The sequence below is a fragment of the Polyodon spathula genome, chromosome 26 (assembly GCF_017654505.1).
Source record: "Polyodon spathula isolate WHYD16114869_AA chromosome 26, ASM1765450v1, whole genome shotgun sequence".
Classification (NCBI taxonomy): domain Eukaryota; kingdom Metazoa; phylum Chordata; class Actinopteri; order Acipenseriformes; family Polyodontidae; genus Polyodon; species Polyodon spathula.
The window spans coordinates 20,428,179-20,449,070 of NC_054559.1; positions in this window are offsets into that span (position 1 = coordinate 20,428,179).

Consider the following 20,892-nt stretch of genomic DNA (forward strand, 5'->3'; position numbering starts at 1 on the left):
GTGGAGAGAGACAGAGAGAGAGAGAGAGAGAGAGCCAGGCCCCTCCCTCACTCAGCAATTACAAAACAAACAAGGCATCCGACACACCTGCTCTGCCTACCTGCCTGAGCAGGAACTGCTCTTACTTTAGACAATACAAAAACAATGAAACAATACAACTAAACGAGGGGAACACATTACACACGTGAATGTAGGACGCTGTTGAAAAGCCAACTCTGGTGACCGCAGTAGCCTGGTTACATTCAGAATCTTTTATTTTGATTCATTCAATCTAACCAATAACACTCCTATGGCAGGGCACTTTAGATGATTTCGTGTCTTACTATGGGCTTGGTTTGTGGCATTTCACTAGGGGCGATAACAAAGGCTTTGTAGTGTAGCAGGTATTAGGACCCCATCAGGCACATCTAAGTCTCAGTCTGGGCTATTTGAACTTTTTAATATTAAAGACAGACAATTACACAAGAAGCCGTCAGTGTTTGGGTGGAAAGTTGCATACCGGTAATACAAAAACAAAAACATTGCCTGCTTCTTTGATAGTTTTGTTTTTTCATTATGCAGCTGTCCACACAAACACATGCTGTTGTTATCAAAGAGCAGGCTACTGATTTTTCCAGGTACTGCTGTGGCAGGGGAAAGAGATGAGAGAGAGATGAGAATGGGGTTTCAAGATCACAGGAGAATCTCTCTCTGCACCTCATCAGTCTCTTGGGTTCCTCGCTAATTAATCTGTTGCCAGGTATTTTGCAATCGAGCCCGCTTAGCGTGGAATACTTTACCTTCCATTATGACTTCATTTCAACAGACTGCGGTGCTTTTAACACAGCCTGTCTGCTGCACACAGCTGCTAATGAGCCCTGTTTCATCTTGCTTCTCCCTGGTGGTTTTTATTGATACAAATGAGATGCTATCTCTGAATGATCAGGAATCCTCATTCCTGTCCCCATTGTTATGGGTCCCCCTGTTTCCCATGCTGCACCCCACTGCACTGCACTGGTGACCAGGGGTACCCTGTTAAAGATGAACGCACTTAGAAATGAATCTCTTTCAAATATAAAAATCTTTTCAGTTCTATCGAGATCTCTGATAATGAAATAAAGTTTGATGTTCATGCAACTAGTCTAGACACTTGAGGTCTTCTTTAACAATATTATAGAACTGTTTCACAAATGTGAAGCTGATTGCTGTTGCTGTTTCTGTCAGTGTTGCACAGTACTGTATATTCTGTACTATCTGTGAATGGATGATTTTTGTATTGGCAAGCAAGCATTGTCTAGAACAGTGAACACCACAGTAAAGACAAAGCCCCGGGACAGGGGTGTCAAGGTACAAGAGGCTGTTGTATTGTACAGAAGTTACTTGTTTGGGTTTTAAGGGGTTAATTGTGGTTAATTGTTCTTGCTTTTATTAACATTTTCAGATATGTTTTTTTTTTTTACAATCTGTTTCCGTCAGTGTTGATGCATGAGCTTTCAAATAAGATGCAAATCCAAATGAGTTTCTTCCTGGATAAATTCAAATGATTTGCTAAATAAATAAGAACATAAAAAAAACATGACAAGTCATTTATATAATTAAGAATATCAATAGTCCTAATACTGATCCCTGTGGTACCCCACTTGTTACGTTACTCCAGTTTGATGCCTGGCCTCTAATTATAACTCTCTGCTTTCTATCTTGTAACCAGTTATGAATACATGCTGCTGCTTTACTGTTTATTCCTACTGATTTAATCTTTAGATACAGTCTTTCCTACATCTAAAATGCATTTTGAAAAGCTAAGTAGATGATGCCACACGCACTGTCCTTGTCCACTCCAGTAGTCACTTCCTCTAGTAAATTAGTTAAACAAGACCTACCCTTCCTAAAGCCATGTTGTCTGTCTCCTATAATGTTGTTATCATATAAATATTCCTCTATTTTGGTCATTATTATAGTTTCCATGATTTTACATATGATTGATGTTAAACCTGTAGATCCGTAGTTCCAAGGTTCAAATTGATCTCCCTTTTTTAACTATAGGAACAACACTGCCAGTTTTCCAGTCTTGTGGGATGGCTCCTTTATTTATAGATTTGTTGAATATATAGAACTCACAACACCAAGCTTTTGTTTATTTTAGAAAGTTTATTCATGGCACCATGTGATACAAAGAGATTTGGAAGATATAATTTTTTTTGTACAGAGCTTTCTTCTGTCAGTATTGTTTGAGTAACGTAGTGACCACATGTTTTTAACTTTTTAAAATTAAAATGGGGGAATCCTTACATAGATCATCTTTAACATAAGTCTTCCTTTTTTGTTCATTTCTGACATGAAACTTAAATTTATTTTTGTAAGTGTATCAGGGACATTTACACTCAGTGCTTTGCCATGCTTGCCTGCTTATCATCAGGCTTTCCTATGCTTTTACTATGCTTTACTACAGTTTGTTGGGCTTGCTTGTGCCATGGTACGCCACAGCGAACTTGTAGAAGTTTTCGAACACTTAGTTGGGGGGTCGAGGGGGGAAGACGCCTCTCAATAAAAACATACTGCAAGCACCTAGCGCTGCCTGCTTTATAAGCCACAATGCTGCCAGCTATGAACAAAAACAAAGTCAAGTTAAAACTTTCCTCAACAGTTTTCCGGGCTGTTAATAAACCTGACGTGGTGGAAACAGGTCCCAAGGGTGCTGAAGCACACAGGCTCCTTCCCATGGTGCTCTCCTGCAGACCTGAAACCATAGCAACACCCCAAGCCAGCAGCCGAGAGCAGAACCAGGCAGCTAAGGCTACTCAAATGAATCTTAAGATTTTTTGCCACAATTTCCGGAGTGAAAAGCTTAGAATGTCTGCGTTCCTGACAACAGAAAGAAAAATCAGTTTCGTCATGCGTTCCCTTGCAAAATCTTGCCATAGTAAATTTTTTTGTTATGCTTTACCAAACCTGCCTGTGATTTATCATGCATTCCTATTCTTTTACTATGCTTTACTACAGTTAGTTGGGCTTGCTTGTGCCATGGCACACCCCAGTGAACTTGAACAAGTGTTAGAACGAAGCATGCTAATGGGGTGGCGGGGGCTGTAAGTCTTGCAATTTGAAAAAATAAAATGCCATCAAATACAAAGAAGCACTGCTCTGCAGTTGAGAGAGACTGGAAATTTCAGTTGGTTCTGCTAAGGGACTCTGCTTTCTGCAACCAAAGCAGCGCCCTACCTCTAGTCTTTTAAGAAAAAAAGAAAAAAAAAAAAAAAGAAAAAAAAAAAATATATATATATATATATATATATATATATATATATATATATAAAAACAGCAGTCTATTACTGCCGGTTCGAAGGAAGCTATGCTTTTGATTTCTCTGTCTGCGTCTGATCTTTATCTCTGCAGGGTGCGAGACTCAGAGACTCAGAGAGGTCTTCTGGAGATTTCAAAGCCGTCTTCAGCGCTCGGAGCTTAAAGAAAGAGAGAAAGAGTCATGTGCAGGTTACAAGCAGCAGCAGCAGCCCAGCGGTTGCCACTCAAAGCTCAGCACTGACCTACACTCACTCTGTGTGCAAAATACATGTGTGACCTCTTTAATGCTCTCTATAAACAGGTGTGTCTGTTTGTGTGTGTTTGTGTTCGGGCGGACACACACCGATAACATTACCTCAGTGAATACAATACGTAGTGCTACTGGTAGAATGATTCACAGTGGGAACTGGAACACAGTGTTGATCAATGGCAATGCCATGGTACTGTCTCAGTGCCCAGTGTCCCGGGCCAGATTCTCAACAGTATTTACTCTAAATCGTTACTAGCACAGTTTTAAAATGAGTAATCTCTTAAATTAAATTCAAATGAAATGAGTTGTTTATTTATGTATTGGGTACAAATAAGGAATCTCTGTGAGGGCTGGAGATGTCATTTGTACCATTGTACTGCTTGCTGTCACTTTTTGGGAGGATTTTTGCAAATGTTGCTGTTCTGGATTTTCGCAAATGCAGGCCACGGTTGTGTTGCTGCACTTTATCAGGTTAGGTTGCCATCTAGTGGTGATCAGGGCTTACTCCAGGATTTTCTATTAGGAAAGTAGTAAAACATATTTGCTGAAATCAGTAGTCACTGTATCCCATTTAACAAAACTGGTACAAGCAACAGGGAAACATGGGTACTTAGTGTATCTACTGCATTTAAACTGCAGCCCAGACAACAGCTTTGCAACTGCAGTCTGAGATGATGATCTTAAAACACTGCTAAACTGCAATCAAAATACACAAAGTTTAGGACTAGGTCATTTACTTATTTTTGAATCACATCAAATTGCATTGTTGCATTTACCTTTTTTAAAAAGATTAGCAGGACTACAAATACCAGAATGCTTTGCAGTTGGCGTAACTGAACTGAACTGATCCAATCTGTCTCTCTGGACCTGGAGTGAACTCGGTACCAAACGTGTACAAATTTAGCAGTTTACCATACCGTGTTCATACTATGCTTTTCCATTCTTTACTATCGTTACCTGTGAGGCACTATGCTTTCCTGTGTTTTACAAGGTTTTACAACTGGGGTTTACTACACTTTGTTATATACTTTTAATAAAAATAAGGGGGGGTGGTTTATAGAGAAAGAAATTGGCGTGTAACACTGAGACTGCTTCAGCGTGTGTGTGTGTCTCAGAAGTGTGTGTGGAGTGTGAGAATTGCCAAGGTGTGAGGTTCTCACTGCAGACGCTCTGGGATCAGGGACAGACGTTAGCCTCAGTAACACTGCACTTCCCATAGAGACTGTTCTCGCTTTTCACATTGTAGCTAGCATTCATCTGCATGGCTAGAAACTTCATTGCAAACGACTCCCCTGTGACAGGATTGGCCTTTTATAATGTGAAATGGTTGTGAGTTGTTAGTTATACATTGTACACGTGGTACACTTACACTGTACTCTGTTAGTTTGCTGCATGCTTACACCATGCATTTACATTGCTTTAGTTCATATTACAGCAGCCTCTCACTAATCCCAATTGATCCATAGTCCAAACCACGCCATCACAGCTGATAACATCTGTAGAAAACAAACTTCAGTATCATAATTCTATTTTTTGTAATCAGTGTAGCACCATTTGGTCCCAGATGGTTTGGATTAGCGAGAGTCCCCTATACAGTCTATCCTATCTCTAGCATGCCTTTATTACCAGTTTTGTTTTTTGCACAGGATGGAATATTGAGTGGTTGGGAGTCTAGAGGATCTACATGTAAATTTTGAAGCCAGTGCAATGTCTATTCCCATTTTGTACTGAATTATCACAGTTTTAACGTCATCATCCATATCTTTAAACACTGTATCACAAGCTATACAGCAATGTCTGTATATCTGTGTTTGTGTCTCTTTGTGTTTGAATATGAGTGCATATGTGTGCATGTATGATTGGACCGATCGTGTAAAGAAGTCTTTGTGTGTGTGTGTGTGATGTTTCTGTTTGTGTGTGCCTGTGTAAATACACAGACATGTTCCATATAACTCTTCTCTTCTCTCTCTCTCTTGTCTCTGTTTATTTCTGTCTGCGGGGCTCAGGGCAAAGTGGTTTCAGCAGTTAGGGCCTTTGCTTCATTCGGAAGTGTTTGTGGCGTGAGCTCAAAGCCCTGGTCAGCATCTACAAAATGCACTTTGCATTTTTAGTCTACTTAACACGCCAGCTATGAGAGCTGCTTTTTCCACTGCAGTTAAACCACTCTCAGCACTGCTCTGCAGAGCCCCTGATTTGACTCTCATGCTGTGTGTGCAGGGGAGGGGGGGGAAGGTGGGCATCTGGTCGACCCATCATCGTTAACCCCCTCCCCATGGGATCAGGGGTCACCGGGCACAATCAGGGCATGTCACCAGGTCACAGGTTTTCCATCACCCTTAATTCAAACAACCTCCTTCAAACCTTTTAGCCCTGGCCTTTAGCCTTGGTGTGGATGGGCTGTAGATTCTGTGTATCCAGCACTTACTATATACAGCTGCAGAAATATAAAGTGTATAATGTTCTGCAGCGTTTACCAAAGGGACTGACATTGTCCCTAGGACAGGTAGCTGCTTATTCGAAGATCCTCTCCCTGTCATTCGCTTGTGTTTTAAAAGTAAATCTCCTATGCGGTTCACTGGCTGGTAAGAACAGGGAACCCTCTGTTCAAGTGGATTTTAACACAGGTTTTATTGTATCATAGCTCATTCCACTGCAAACCAATCAGGCTACTATGCAATGAATGCTTTTACCATGGTTAACCATATTTTTTGTACTTTTTTTTTTTTTTTACGAGTTGTCTTACTGTACCTTTCCCATTGTGTACTGCATTGCATCTTTGTATGGTGCACTTTGCTCTGGCATTCTCCTGCTTTGGAAAGTACTTGAGGGGCTTCAGTGCAGCTCAACAAGAATGCACTGTTGAAAATCAAATTGCATAATGTGTGTGTTTTTTTAACTGTTTTTTTATGTTCAGCCTTGTGTCAAAGCTAAGCAAGCGTGTCTCTCACAAGCCCCCTGCCAGACAACACTGGCACCCATCAGAAGTCAGACATGTGAGAAGTCACGTGGAGTCGATCCCTGTAACTAAAACCTCCCTATGGTGGCGCAGGTGGTGTGTTGTGAATGTGTGAAGCCAGGCTATGCAGCGCTTTAGCAAAGAGTGCCCTTGGAGAAAAGCATGGCAAGCCCTAGCAGAGGGCAGGGTAACTCCCGCCCTAGAGGGCCAATCCACTCCCGGTGCTTAGAGCTGAGGGAGGCAGTGGGACCGTGAAGTTGGTCCCAGTTTGGCGAGCCACATAGTCTGGCCTAGCAAGCGTTGCAGCTCTGCAGTGGCAGTGCTGTGTACACAGTGCGCACACACACAGACAGACAGACCAAGGGAAGACCACAGATACATCATCAGTACATCACACTGCTTGAACTAAGAACCACCTGCGTACCATAGCTGACAATGGAGTGGTTAGGCTAGTGGTTACTGTTATTACAGGGCTGAGAACAACGGAGGGTTTAGACTAGCGCTCTTTAATAAGATGAGTGCATATGTGCGCATGTGTAAGGTGGTGACAGTGCTGGAGGTCCGGGAATGGAGTGTTTAGACTGGAGCTCATTATTCAAGTGCAGGGTAAGGACAGTGCTGGAGAGCTGAGAATGGAGTGCTTTGCAATGCAAGCTCCCCTGAAAGCCTTTTCCCTCTGTGAGTCTTGCTGACTGGCAATTGGGTGGTTTGGCCCAGTTCTCGTAGAATAGCACAGGCCCCTGTGGTGGTTAGGTTCTAATTCGGGCCCTGGAACGGTTTCTATAGCAACGCCAGTAAGAAGGCAGCAGTTGGTGCAGCTTAAAAATAGAAGCCTCTTTTATCCATCTCTCGGGCTGTCAGAGCAAGGGGAAGTCAGATATCACAGAAAAGGGGAACTCGCCTCTTCACACCTTGTAAACAAACATTTGAGCTAGCATTAAAAGACAGTCTTGTGGTCTGACACCAGCAAGCCTCTTATATTTGTCTTTAATTTTTTTAGTTGAGAATTAAGGTTTGTACGTCCCTCACTTACTCACTCACAGTAATAGCCAATACATTTCTTATCAGCTCTTACAAGCTTTATTAAGATTTTTCCAAGCCCCATTTTCATTGTGCTGAGAATCTTTTTTGGTTGTTAATTTGTTTTAGATTTTCTTCTTTTTTTTCTGTCAGTTCAAGATATGTACATATTTAAATTATAACACAATAAATAAATCGTGCATCCTGGCACCTTTGCTGTAGCCCACATGGTCCAAGACTGTCGCGGGGGGACCATTGGAGTGAGCTTGAACTAAAACACAATGAAGGGGTTTGGAACTAGAAATCAGCAGCAACTTCACATCTATAGTGGTGCCTTCAGAATTGCTACAGCCTGTTCCAGCTTTAAGGGCCAAACGGTCTTCAACAAAAGAAAAGGGGACCAGTGATAATCTTACTGGTAAGAAGCATGAAGCCAGCTTTGAGAACCATGGTTTGATGATTAAAGGGCTGACACTGTTTTGAGACTGTGGCACTGAGCACCCAAACTGGGCCTATCCCGTACGGCACCCCTGTGAATGCGAGTTTTTCAGGAATTCACTTTTAAAAATTATGTGAAACAAACAAGATGTATGTGTGAATTCATTTAGTAATTCAAATACAGGAAGTGGTTGTTTTTAGTTTTTTTTTTGAGAAGAATCTCGCCACATATTTCACTTTTTTAATGAAAAGAGGGTCACTGATACCACCTTTACTGTAAACTAAACCAAACTGCATTGACATGAAGAGGGAAGTACATTTCACAAGTAGATGAAGGACAGGGGAAATGTTAAAATTAATCAGACAAACAGTACTGTTGTGTGCTATAATGTTTAGTTTATTCGCTTTGTGCCCTCAGGACCAGCACAGGTACATCTCAATAGTACAAGCATTAATACAAAGAGAGACCTAAGTAGACCATGCAACAATAAAATAACAATACAATAATAAAATAGAGGGAGGGAGTGTGGCCTAATACAAGGGTTAGCTGAAGGACTGGGAGGGAGATAGTGTGGCCCTGTGCTAGCAGTAATTACAGGGGGGAGAGTGACTCATGTGGGGGGGCACACAGGCAAAGGGATGAGCTGTCTTCTTACATTATTAGACAGCGGTAACCATCTGAAGCTTGTGAGCCACCCCCTTTATCGCGAGTCTGTGATGACAGCGGAAGTCTTCGTCCCACTCTCGTGAAAGCCCTTTGAACTGTGAGTCACACACCACCAAGGATTCATATGTATTGCTTGTAAAAAGTTGTTTATCTCTGGGGGCTGAGATACCCTTTTGTTGTCTGGAGACAGATAAGTCACCACATCACCGTCCCAATCTGGCTTCTCAAGTTCAAGTCAAATTTGTTTGAATTTGTCCGTGACACTCGCTCTTCTTCAAAATATGTGAGTAGGATCTTTAATGTCCTTATAATTGACTGGCTTTTGGGTTTCAGGTCTTATGCAAAGAAAGCAGTCTGCAGTCGGCTTGCAGCATTTCCTAGGGTTAGACCAAGGTTACCGGCCAACTGCACTAAATTGTACTAAACTGTGACTGTGACTAACCGTGACTTACCTGAGACCACTGGACTGATCTGAACACAGGTCCCTGTTGGTGAAAGTCTTGTGTATTAACATTACCCAACTGTGTCGTTTACTCAAAGGCCAAGGAAGTGGGTCTGAGTTTCTATTGACCAGCCCACAGCCCAGTTCACGTGACACCATCCAATGTCTAATTTCTATGTTTATGGCTGTCTGAAGCAGAGATGGCTTTATGCAGAGCAGATTCAGTGACCTGTATTAGAGTTTTAGCTGGCGGTAATGGGATAACATGTAGAGAACAGACAGCAGGCAGGCCCTGTGTCCTCAGTCTCATCTGAAGGATGATGCCCCCAGTACTGGACAGACTTCATGTTGAGGTACTGGTTGAGTCCCAGAGGAGAGAGAAAGGGCCCTACTGACTGAGCCACCAAGATCTATCCATACAGCAAGTCTCCCAGCCACATACTGACCAGGCATGACTCTGCTGCTGCTGCTGCTTAGCTGTGAGATCAGAGCAGATCCTTCCAGCCCAAGACGCTGTAACAGTGACCAGGCTGTCACCTGCTGAGCGTCTGTGCTCACAACGTTGCTTTTCAAAAGTGTTTAACTCTTTTTCTATCTGTTTTCATCAGCTACTTGATGGAAATCAGTGGTCCTATGATACTTGTTGAGGGAAAGCACGGTGCTGACCCATTGACCCGGTCCAGCTGTCCTGTGGGAAATTACATAGGCTTTAACAATACCTGCCATGTGCTGCAGCATGCCTCTTTTATTGAAGTGTCAACAACATGCAACAACAATAACAACAGAACAGCATGACTGTTACTCTGTGACTGTTACAAGTGGCTTAAATATGCATTTCCTAAGCTGTATTTGTTTCCTTTGTTATCTGCTTACAGGAGGGTCCCGAATAAATAAATAAATAAATAAATAAATAAATAAATGGACAGATTGGTTCTCAAAAATAAATATAAAAGCACAAATTGGGGTGTCTCAGAATGTCCTTGTGATTGAAACAGCTGCTACGCGAGGCAAATGTGTTTTGTTACCTGCCTTTTTAACATTGGCAGGCTTCCCTTTCCTTTCAATAGAAACTGGTGCAAAGTCTGCACTGACAGAGAGAGATCTCAGGCAGTGCGGCTCAGAGTGTGGGACCCTGCATCATGCACAGCATTCAATGGTGCAGAGATTTCCTCAATCCGCAGCAATCTCATTGCAAAACGTTTCATCAGAGAGAGTTTTGAGTTCTACGAATGGACACTTCACAGCTCTGGTTGATGGTGCAAACTGAAGTTATGTTGTATTTTGTCCTTGCCAGCTTCTCTACTCACAACGAGCACCATGCAGAATTGGAATTGCTCAGGAACATAAAATTGGCGTGCTGAAAAATTAGAACAGGCTTAATTTTTTTAATGTTTTATAATTAACGCAGCTTATTATATACAGATATACAGAGGGGGTGATTAGTGCTGGGGAAAAGGTTCCAGCTGGACTGTTGTTATTCCATGGAAAGAGACCGGGCTCAGCATCGTGGTTCAGTTACTGGCACAGCTCCGCAAAAAAATACGAATACAAGAAGATGTGTTATACTGATACAAAATAAAGAGACTAGGGAAAACACAAAGTCTGTTGTTCTTAGCCACAAAGTGTGTGGGCTAACTACTGCTATACTGCTTATTGAAACTGTAGAAGTGCCTGGAGTCCACAACACTGACGTGTTAACCAATCAACATAATCATTCTGGTGACTCACCCAGATATGGTTTCAGTTTGTGATATTATTTGTGTGTGTGTGTGTGTGTTTTTCAACAATGCCATAAAAATTAAAGTAATGTATCCCTGGCATGCACACACTTTATAAAATTGAACCCAATATAATTATTTTTTGTCCTAAGTGCTGTTTGCACATTAAAGCAGGTAGGTGTTTTTGATTTGTGAGTCATACTCATCACCCACAAGTGATCTGTAGCAATGTGCATTACTTAAACCACTGTGAAAAAAAAAAAAAAATAACATAGAGAAAAAAAATCTTAAACTTTCCACCGCGGCTCTGATAGGCTGCAGCTAGCTCTCTGTGATGTGTGCGCTTATTAGCGTGACACAGACCCGTACTCATCTATCAACTCAGCAACCTCAGCAACTCTACCAACCTGAGGGAAAGCGCTCTCTGCTCCGTATACAGGTAAGAGAAACGGCAAATACCCACAGCGTGCGATACACTGGAAGAGAGTAGCGGGTGAACTGAGCACTTTGTCTCTGTTCCGTTTAAAGTTAATATTGATGCTCTAATATAATTAAATATCAGTTTTAAATTAAACGTAGGGAGAGCAGTTGGGGAGGATAGAGAAAATGTAATGAACTTTCAGGCATAGATTTTGAAAATTGATTTCGATTCCCCTTTTTTTAAAAAAATGTAGTGTGCTTAAAGAAATTTAATTAAAATATGTATGTTTAGTGCATAATTTCAGCTTGTGTTCATTTCTAATGGTATTAAGCATAATTTGTAAAACCCGTGACGTGTTCAGCCAGGCTGCAATAACTGCATTACGAAACAACCAGACAAGTTCATTAGAAATGATTATTCGATGCTGTAATAATGTCTTCCTCGTAAAGCAGATGTAATCGCAGGTCACTTCAAATTTAGTTACATAGACTCATCTGTCTGTGTTACAAACTGCTACGCTTTTAGAAAACGATTGCATTCTATTAAAAATCCAAAATATGTTCTGCATACATACAAATAATAAATGCATATTAGAGTACTAGACAAAAGATTTATTTAACCGGTAAAAACAATTATGCAAATATATTGTTGTTATGTATAGCCTAATATATTTTTTATCGCTGCTTTATCAAATTCTGTACAGGTTGCTAAAAATGTATTTTAGTGTTTGTAGCAAAATGACATAATTGTGGCATATATATATATATATATATATATATATATATATATATATATATATATATATATATATATATATATATATATATATATATAATGGGGCAGGAAATGTTACAATTTGGAAACTAAACAACATAGATAGCCTTCGGACATTTTTTTTTTTTAAAATGATATACTTAAGAATTCTTATTTATAATATATCCTCCTTTTAGTTTTGGCAGCAAGAAAAAGAAAACGTTTTATGTTGTTAAAAAAGTTATGGGTCACTTCGTTTTCTAAACAAAATATTATGCATATATTAATAATAATATTGTGATATTTATTGTTCAACAAACTGCAAAGGCGATAGCAGGAGTAGGCCTATATTGCGGCAAAATCGCTCTGTGAGTGAAGACTTGAGAGATATCAAAACGTTTCAGAAGTGAGAGGGAAACCGAAATGTAGCTCATTTTGTTTGAAATTGAATTGCTTTTTTTTTTCTTTGTTCTGTTTGTGGAGCACAGCCAAACAAATAAAAAAAAAAAAAAAAACGAAATCTGTCTAGCTTGGTTTAAGTAATGTGAATAAAAACTGGGGTCCTTTCTTATTATATATCACTCTTATTATTTATTATTCATAGTAGTTATTTTAAAGACTATGGTTTCCAAAGTATTTTTTTTTTTTTTACGATTTTACTTCTTCTTCTTCTTCTTCTTCTTCTTCTTTCTTCTTCTTCTTCTTCTTCTTATTATTATTATTATTATTATTATTATTTTAAGAAATAGATTAGTAATTTTGAAACAATCGACGCTTGGTGTTATATTTGCAAGGTCTGGGTGGACAATCCACCGGCAGGTTATACAGCAGGGACGGAATTCAAATTTCACAATCCAGATCCAAAGACACAGGCTGAGATTCTTGTATAATATCAAACCTTTTTTTTTCGAAGAATGCTGCCCACTGAAACATAACTGTTAGAAAAGCAGAGTGAAAACAAGTGCACCAAATCCTTTCTGAACCTTTCGCTGCAAGGTGCGGGTTCACAGGAAAGGCACACGAAAGAGTAGGCTGTTTGTGTCCACAACAGCAGTATTCACGGTTAATAAGATAATGTATATAGATGTGTTGTGTTACTGTAATAAACAATACGTTTTCAATAGGGCTCGGTGCTTCCTATAAATATGTTAAGGTTCTAGATTCTATAAAGAACCGTTCTATTTTATAAAGAAGAAAACTGGCGCTTCCAAATTAGATGCTATGCGAAAAAAACATAAATTTCTAGACCCTGTCGAAAAGCAAAAATTAAAGCATACAATTAAGTACTTTTTAATAATCACAATATTTGGAAAATATAGCACGGAATGTACTGTTCTTAGACGTATTGTGATATGGCAAGCCAAATCATTTAGAGATATCGTAAATTAATACATAGATATCTCTAAATATTTTACGATATCTAGCTCATTGTAAGATATCCACAATACAATCAGAGCTATCGCAACATGAGTTCAGGGGCGGGATCTCAGGTCTGTTTTAATAAAGTTTCACCTGCAAAAGCTTTCCCGTGCTCGTTTATACTCTGCGATTAAAACACGTGTTTCTTGTCTACCTTATTCGTTTCACTGTTTCCGTTTTGTCCCATAAACTGGCCCACATTCCTCGTGCCGTGCTTGAAATAAGGACTTCGCATAACTTTGTCTAAACCGTTTGGATTTTATAAACTTTTAAATTAGAAATCTTTTATTTTTTCATGATGAGACTGTGTTGTTATGCTTTTTGGTATTAAGGTTTGATTATATGTACAGTAAGATACAGTAAGTGGCAGTAATTTGTAGCTGTTGGCATTGAAGCGCCTCCCTCGGGTAGACCTTTGAGGCACAGGTGCACTTTCTTTGTCTAGTTGGAAATTATCACGTAAATGGTAAACTTTTCTTCTGTTGCCCAGGAAGTTGCCTTTAGAAAATTAAATAGTACTGATTATCATCTCTCCCAATATTGTGAAATACATTTCAATGCAAAGCCTATAGTACTCTACTCTCTGTGTTAATGTGACACACTGAGAAACAAACAGTGGAACTTTAAATACATTTCAATGTAAAGCCCACAGTTCTCTCTGTGCTAATGTGACATAATGAGAAACAGCTTGAGAGTGATTAAGGGACATTAAAACAATGTTACTTTGTTTTTTTGTTTCTATTTTTTGGCTGAATATTTTCAGGGTAATAAAGTTTTGCTTATTTTTACATTTGAACCCCCATCCGTCTTCTAAAGTCTTTTTTTTAAATCTCTACATCTCTCCCCGTGGTCCAGCCTTGTCTGCTCCTTGTTCTTCTTCTCCACCCTCGTTCCATTCCCGAGCATGATGTGCGAGTCCAAGGACAGCATGCGTGGGCTGTGCGCCCCTTCCTCCTCTGTGCCGGAGAGCAGTGACTGTGGGGATGGGGAGCCCCTCTCCAGAGCAGCGCTGCTGTGCCTGCCCCCCTCCCCTCTGCTCACACACAGCCTGCTGGGCGTCAGGGGCCCCAAGTGCCACCTGTCACCGGGGACCCGACGCAAGCGAGAGTTCATCGCAGAGGACAAGAAGGATGCTGTTTACTGGGACAAGCGGCGCAAGAACAATGAGGCGGCCAAGCGCTCGAGGGAGAAGAGGCGGTTCAGCGACTTGGTGATGGAGGGCCGGCTGGTGGCCCTGGTGGAAGAGAACACCCGCTTGAAGGCTGAGCTCCTGGCCCTCAAGTTTCGCTACAGCCTGGTACAGGACCCCTCCCTGGGGCAGTCCGTGCTGTGCAGGGGAGCCGTGCCTCCCTTCCAGGCCAGCTTCTGGAGCATGAAGATGGGCCCCACTGACTTACTCCCCTCTCAGCTGGAGCCTGGCTGGTTCTCCAAAGCTCCCAGCAGCCACAGCTCCTCCCAGGGCGACCAGAGCCGCTGCTGCACCAGCTCCGAAGACGGGTGCACAAGCCCTCCCCCCCAAGCCCGCAGAAGAGGCTCTCAGGCTGGGGGGCGGTGCAAGGAGGACAGCCCCAACTCCACTGAACCCCAGGCAGACATCCCTCCTGGGCAGCCCAAAAGCCTCCCATGCAAGCTGCGGTTCAAGTCAAGCAGCGACCAGAGTGAGAGTAGCCCATACTACCAGCAGGTCTCCTCCTTCAGACACTCCCCGACAGAGGCGTGCCCCCAAGCAGATGCTCCTGAACCTGGGCTCCCCTCGCAGACCGGAGCCTTCGTGCAGCCCTGGCTGCTCCCCAATGTAGGTCACCCTGCTCTCCGAGGAAGCCTGATTTTCCCCTGGGGAACCCCGGGCCTCTCTGCTGCCCCAGGCTACCCCAAGGTGCCACTGTACATGCCCTTGGGGGAGGCCGACTACAGGAAACTGCCCCTCAGCCTTCATTACAGCAGTCAGGACACGGAGTGCGACGGGACAGACAGCTTCCAAAGCAAAATCAATAACCTCTCGGCCGAGGTCGTCCAGCTCAAGAGATACTTTGTACCGGACTGCAGTTAGATCAGCTCAGGTCAAATGAGAAAGATTATACTTTGTATTCTGTGTTATTAATATAGGATTTTCTACAAATTTTCTACAATGTATATATTTTTATTTTATATATTGCTTCATTTAATCAAAGGTTATGACAGCGCTTCAGCTCTGTTTTTTAATAGCGCCCTCATAATGTAGATTTGTGTTCATCCTGGCCAGGATGGTATTTGCTCATGTTGCTGTACCCTCATGTTAGGTAACACATTGTCACATGGGGGAGGGGGGGTGCTATTTAATACACTTCAATTCATAAACAATGACAGCATGTGTTGTCCTGTCACATCTCAAAGTGTTTGGCATTTTGTTCAACTTGTGCAAAATCGGGTTACCTGTTTTCTTTCTTTTGTTGTTTTTTTTTGTTTGTTTTTTGTTGTTGTTTTTGCCTTATTCGGGGCGTAATCATGTAAGGCCGCGGCATTGAAATGAATCGGTGTGTTTGTGCAGCGTGACGGGGTTCATCAAAGTCGGGGCTGCAGGAATGCATGGGGAGGGGTAGATGTTTTCCTTTACTGAACAGTCTGCAGTGTGTACGCTGCGCACACGGCAGGGAAACTGGCACAACTTCAGTTACTCGACACCTGACAGTTATTATAATGAACTGGTCTATGACACAGTCGTGTAAAGGGTGCTTTATCCACGGTTTAGGGAAAAAGGTGTATGCAAATAAATCAATCTCAGTCTGATTGTGTTATGGTTTTTGGTGTTTCCAATATTTTAAAAGCACGATCATCGCACTTAAACGTGCTATTATGGCAGCGAACACGCTCTTTGCAATGCCCTACAAAAAGGTCAACGTTAATTGCATTGATTCAAAATTATTATCATATGCAATTAGCCCAAGCCTCATTTTAATTATCGACCGGGAGACGTGAAATGAATCAATTCACATAGTCTAATATATTAAAGAATATAAAAACGCGCTGTTATTCCAATGGAGGTCTTACATATTATAAGGTACAAAAAAACTTGAACATAGGCTACAAATACAATGTATGTATGTATAGTTAGCATGCAGTATCGTGGAAACTAAATCATGACCGGAGGGCGTGCGAGTCTGCAGGTTTTGATCCGTCACGACTTTCAGGAATGAAATTGAGTTGAAGTTCAATTTCTCTCGCAAAATGTTGAAAGTTTTTTTTTTTCCTTTCATTTTCCATTCTAGAAGCGAACCAGTGCTAGTTATACCATAGAGGTTAAAAGTGGTTTCCCGGTGTTAAACTGTAAGAGCGGGTTTTAAAAAAAAAACAGCTGCCGAGTCTGGGTCACCTGCCCGCGGTACGGGCTGCTTTTTAAAGAGCCTGCGTTGCCTCGGCTTTCCTGCTCCAGGGTGAGACTCCCTCATGCATCATTCAGACGGCAAACGCGGATAATAATGTGCAATCACATATTGCAAACAACACTGCAATAAATGCCACCAAATACCACCTTAAATATAGTTCAAATTTAACCCCGGGACAGTTTTGTGACACGCTGAATTACATGAAATTAAACTAAAAACAATAGCGTCGGTATTTGTGATTAATGAAGTCATCGTTTAGCAATGCGTACAGCGCGGGTTATATAAAGCTTCATTTAATGACGTTAACCCGCACCGACACAACGAAACGTTGTGGTCTAAACGCGATATGTATAAATGGTTGTTTTAGTGCGCTACTATTATGGACATAAAATTAATAAGCATACCCAAACGACCATTTATAAATCAAGTCGTTAACACCAGAAGGACCAGAAATTCATACATAGCATATACAAAAAATACAAAAAAATGTTTAAAGGGGAATATTAGTTTCATTCAATTTAGTTTATTGACCTCATCAGTTTATTTACATCAGCCATATAAAATTATTATTATTATTATTATTAGTAGTAGTAGTAGTATTAGTATTATTATTATTAGTAGTATTATTAGTAGTATTAGTAGTCGCAGTAGCAGCATGGTATTAAATGTTATCGAAAAGCTCTCAGCTCTTCCTGTGCCACCTTGGGACCCCAGGGCTGTGCGATCAGTCACACACGCACACGCACACGCACACGCACACACGCACACACGCACAACACACGCACACACGCACACACACACACACACACACACACACACACACACACACACACACACACACACACACACACACACACACACGCACACACACACACACACACACACACACACACACACACACACACACACACACACACACACACACACACACACACACACACACACACACACACACACACACACACACACACACACACACACACACACACACGCGAGTTGAGAGCTGAACTCTCAATGCATACAGATGGGGGACACGTTCGAGTCTCAAAGTGACACTTGGTCTGAGACACTCAGGTGTGAAACACAACTCATACAGAGGTGCCTCACATTTACTCCACACATCTCTACAGCAAGCCATTGCTCTCTCACACAGAGAAAGGCACACAGGTTATACTGGGCACCGTTTACAGTACAATGGAAATCCACACTGTTACAGTATAGAGGGGTACAGATTGAGGGAGAGTCAGGTCTCTGTTACAGTATAGAAGGGTACAGATTGAGGGAGAGTCAGGTCTCTGTTACAGTATAGAGGGGTACAGATTGAGGGAGAGTCAGGTCTCTGTTACAGTATAGAGGGGTACAGATTGAGGGAGAGTCAGGGGCTCTGTTACAGTATAGAGGGGTACAGATTGAGGGAGAGTCAGGGGCTCTGTTACAGTATAGAGGGGTACAGATTGAGGGAGAGTCAGGGGGCTCTGTTACAGTATAGAGGGGTACAGATTGAGGGAGAGTCAGGGGCTCTGTTACAGTATAGAGGGGTACAGATTGAGGGAGAGTAATTAAACAAACGAATATATATATAATATCTAATAATATATATATATATATATATATATATATATATATATATATATATATATATATTATATATTATCAGTCACGTTATCAGTTGGTTTTCTAGTGCCAATCAGTTTGGTTTTCTTTTTTATAGATAACTAGTAGGACTTTAAAGGACTAACAAATAAAATAAGTTAGGTTTAAAAGTTCGCCTGGTCACACAGTAATCTATGTTATACAATATTAGGAGACAGGTACTTGCTTCGTCCAACTTAGGGAGCTGCAGCCCACACAATGCGCGCTGTGCTGGCGTGGCGCTGCATTCAAACTCTGAGACGCACCTGCTCTAAGCTGCCGGTGAGAGAGTGTAGAGCTGCAAAACGAAGGCTCCCACAGCGAAGCTCACACAGGCAGTGCTGCGTGCGCAACTCGTAATTTACACAGTGCTTCACTGACCCTCATCACCCCTACCACGTGACCATAATACCCCACGACCCTTAGGTTTAGGGTTAGGATATTGTTTTGTGTATTTGGCCAATACCCCACGAACCTTTGCAGGCGACACAAAAATAGGAGGAGTGGCAAAGGTCATTAAAAATGACCTAGACAAGATTCAGAAGCGTCCCTTTTACTCTAGTGCACTGTACCAGATACAATATGCGATGTCAGTATATTATTTGTTCCGAGTTTGTTTTTAGAATATACAATATTTAACAAAATCATATAAACTAGAGAAAATTACAATATAATAACAACAACAACAACAACAACAACAAATACTATAATAATAATAATAATAATAATAATAATAATAATAATAATAATAATAATAATAATAATAATGCACAAGTAGAAACATATTTTTAAAAATATTCCAATAATATACTTTAGTAGGTGGATTCCCTGTGTGGGGAATGGGATTGCTGATGCACTGTGAATGGCTGGTGCTGGCCACTATGACCTTGCAGTCGACCGGGCTGGTTTTTCTTATCAGCTGCACGTATGGTGCTAACATGTAAGTTATAGATTGTCATTTTCACAGAAAGGCTGATAGGGTTTGTTTAGATCATTTCCTTAAGTGTATGTCTGTGGTTAGTTTCATTGTCTAGTATAGGGTGGGTTTAAGGAGGGGAGATCATGTACATTGCTTTTTCTAGTGTTTTAGATAAACTGTGAAAGCTGTTTCTGATAATGGAGTCTGATTGTGTTGTGGTCTCACTGCATTGTTTGAGTTTTGCAGAAGCGTTTTTCAAAGCCGTGTGTTGTCAGATTGCCATTTGTCTAAAATGTGTCCTGAACTCCTCAGAGATTCAGCTCGCATTTCATATATCCCCACTCTTTATGTAATGCTTTCTCAGTTGTTGTTTTTTTGTTTGTTTCCAGTAGAAATTCTCCCAGGTTTAAAGGTGCGGTGCATGAGCCCCTTGCAAAATAGTTTAATATCTTCCGAGCCTGTGGTGGCGAGTGCAGTGTGTGTGCTCTGAAGAGCTGACCTTTGGAAGGGTTAGGCAATGGAGCAGTAGTGACACACTGACCAAGGTGGGGTGTGTGTTCATCATTACATAGTCTGGAAAAAAAAACATGCACAATTTCCACCCCTCACATACCACACTGCTGATGTTATTATAGACCTACCTACAGGGCGTTGAGCAGACAACCCTACATACCAGTGATGTGCACCGCAGGGTCTGGGAGTGGGCTGGCCCTCAGACGAGTGATTCACGTGCAGTTGTGTCGGGACTGAGCGATGCCCTTCAGAGCAATGAATACACCTTGCAGACTCTAATCAGTCCTGTCAAGGCTTCCCAAGGCGAGTGCGTGCCCTGCTCACAGTTACACGTTAGACACAGTATAGACGAGTGGAAGGACAGGTGGCTTTATAGATAGGCAGACCCTCCAGACAGAGCAAGAGGAAGAACTTTTATAAGTAAAACCAGCCTCTGCATGACATCTTCCACCCCCTGAGCTCATTAAACTGACAGCAGCACCAGTGGAATCATTTATTTTTAAACTGTTTACTAAACTCAGCATGCAAATGTGATACAACCTCAGCAGCATTCAGACCTCTATAAGCACACACGAGCGAGCCCCATGAGACACCATCCGCAGAGCTGTTACTTCCTCAGCACACACCATCAGGCCTGCACAAGCTCAGCCCTGCAGAGAGCCAGGGGCACTGCAGAGAGCCAGGGGCACTGCAGAGAGACACTGGCACTGCAGAGAGACACTGGCACTGCAGAGAGACAGGGGCACTGCAGAGAGACACTGGCACTGCAGAGAGACAGGGGCACTGCAGAGAGACAGGGGCACTGCAGAGTGACACTGGCACTGCAGAGAGACAGGGGCACTGCAGAGAGACACTGGCACTGCAGAGAGCCAGGGGCACTGCAGAGAGACACTGGCACTGCAGAGAGCCAGGGGCACTGCAGAGAGCCAGGGGCACTGCAGAGAGACACTGGCACTGCAGAGAGACAGGGGCACTGCAGTGGCAAAGCAATGAGACAGGGGCACTGCAATGGTAACAATAGCACAAGGGCTGCTAAAACAGGACGAGGCTGCCACTGGTAGAATAGTGCCACACTGGGAACATTTCTTAAATTCGACATACCA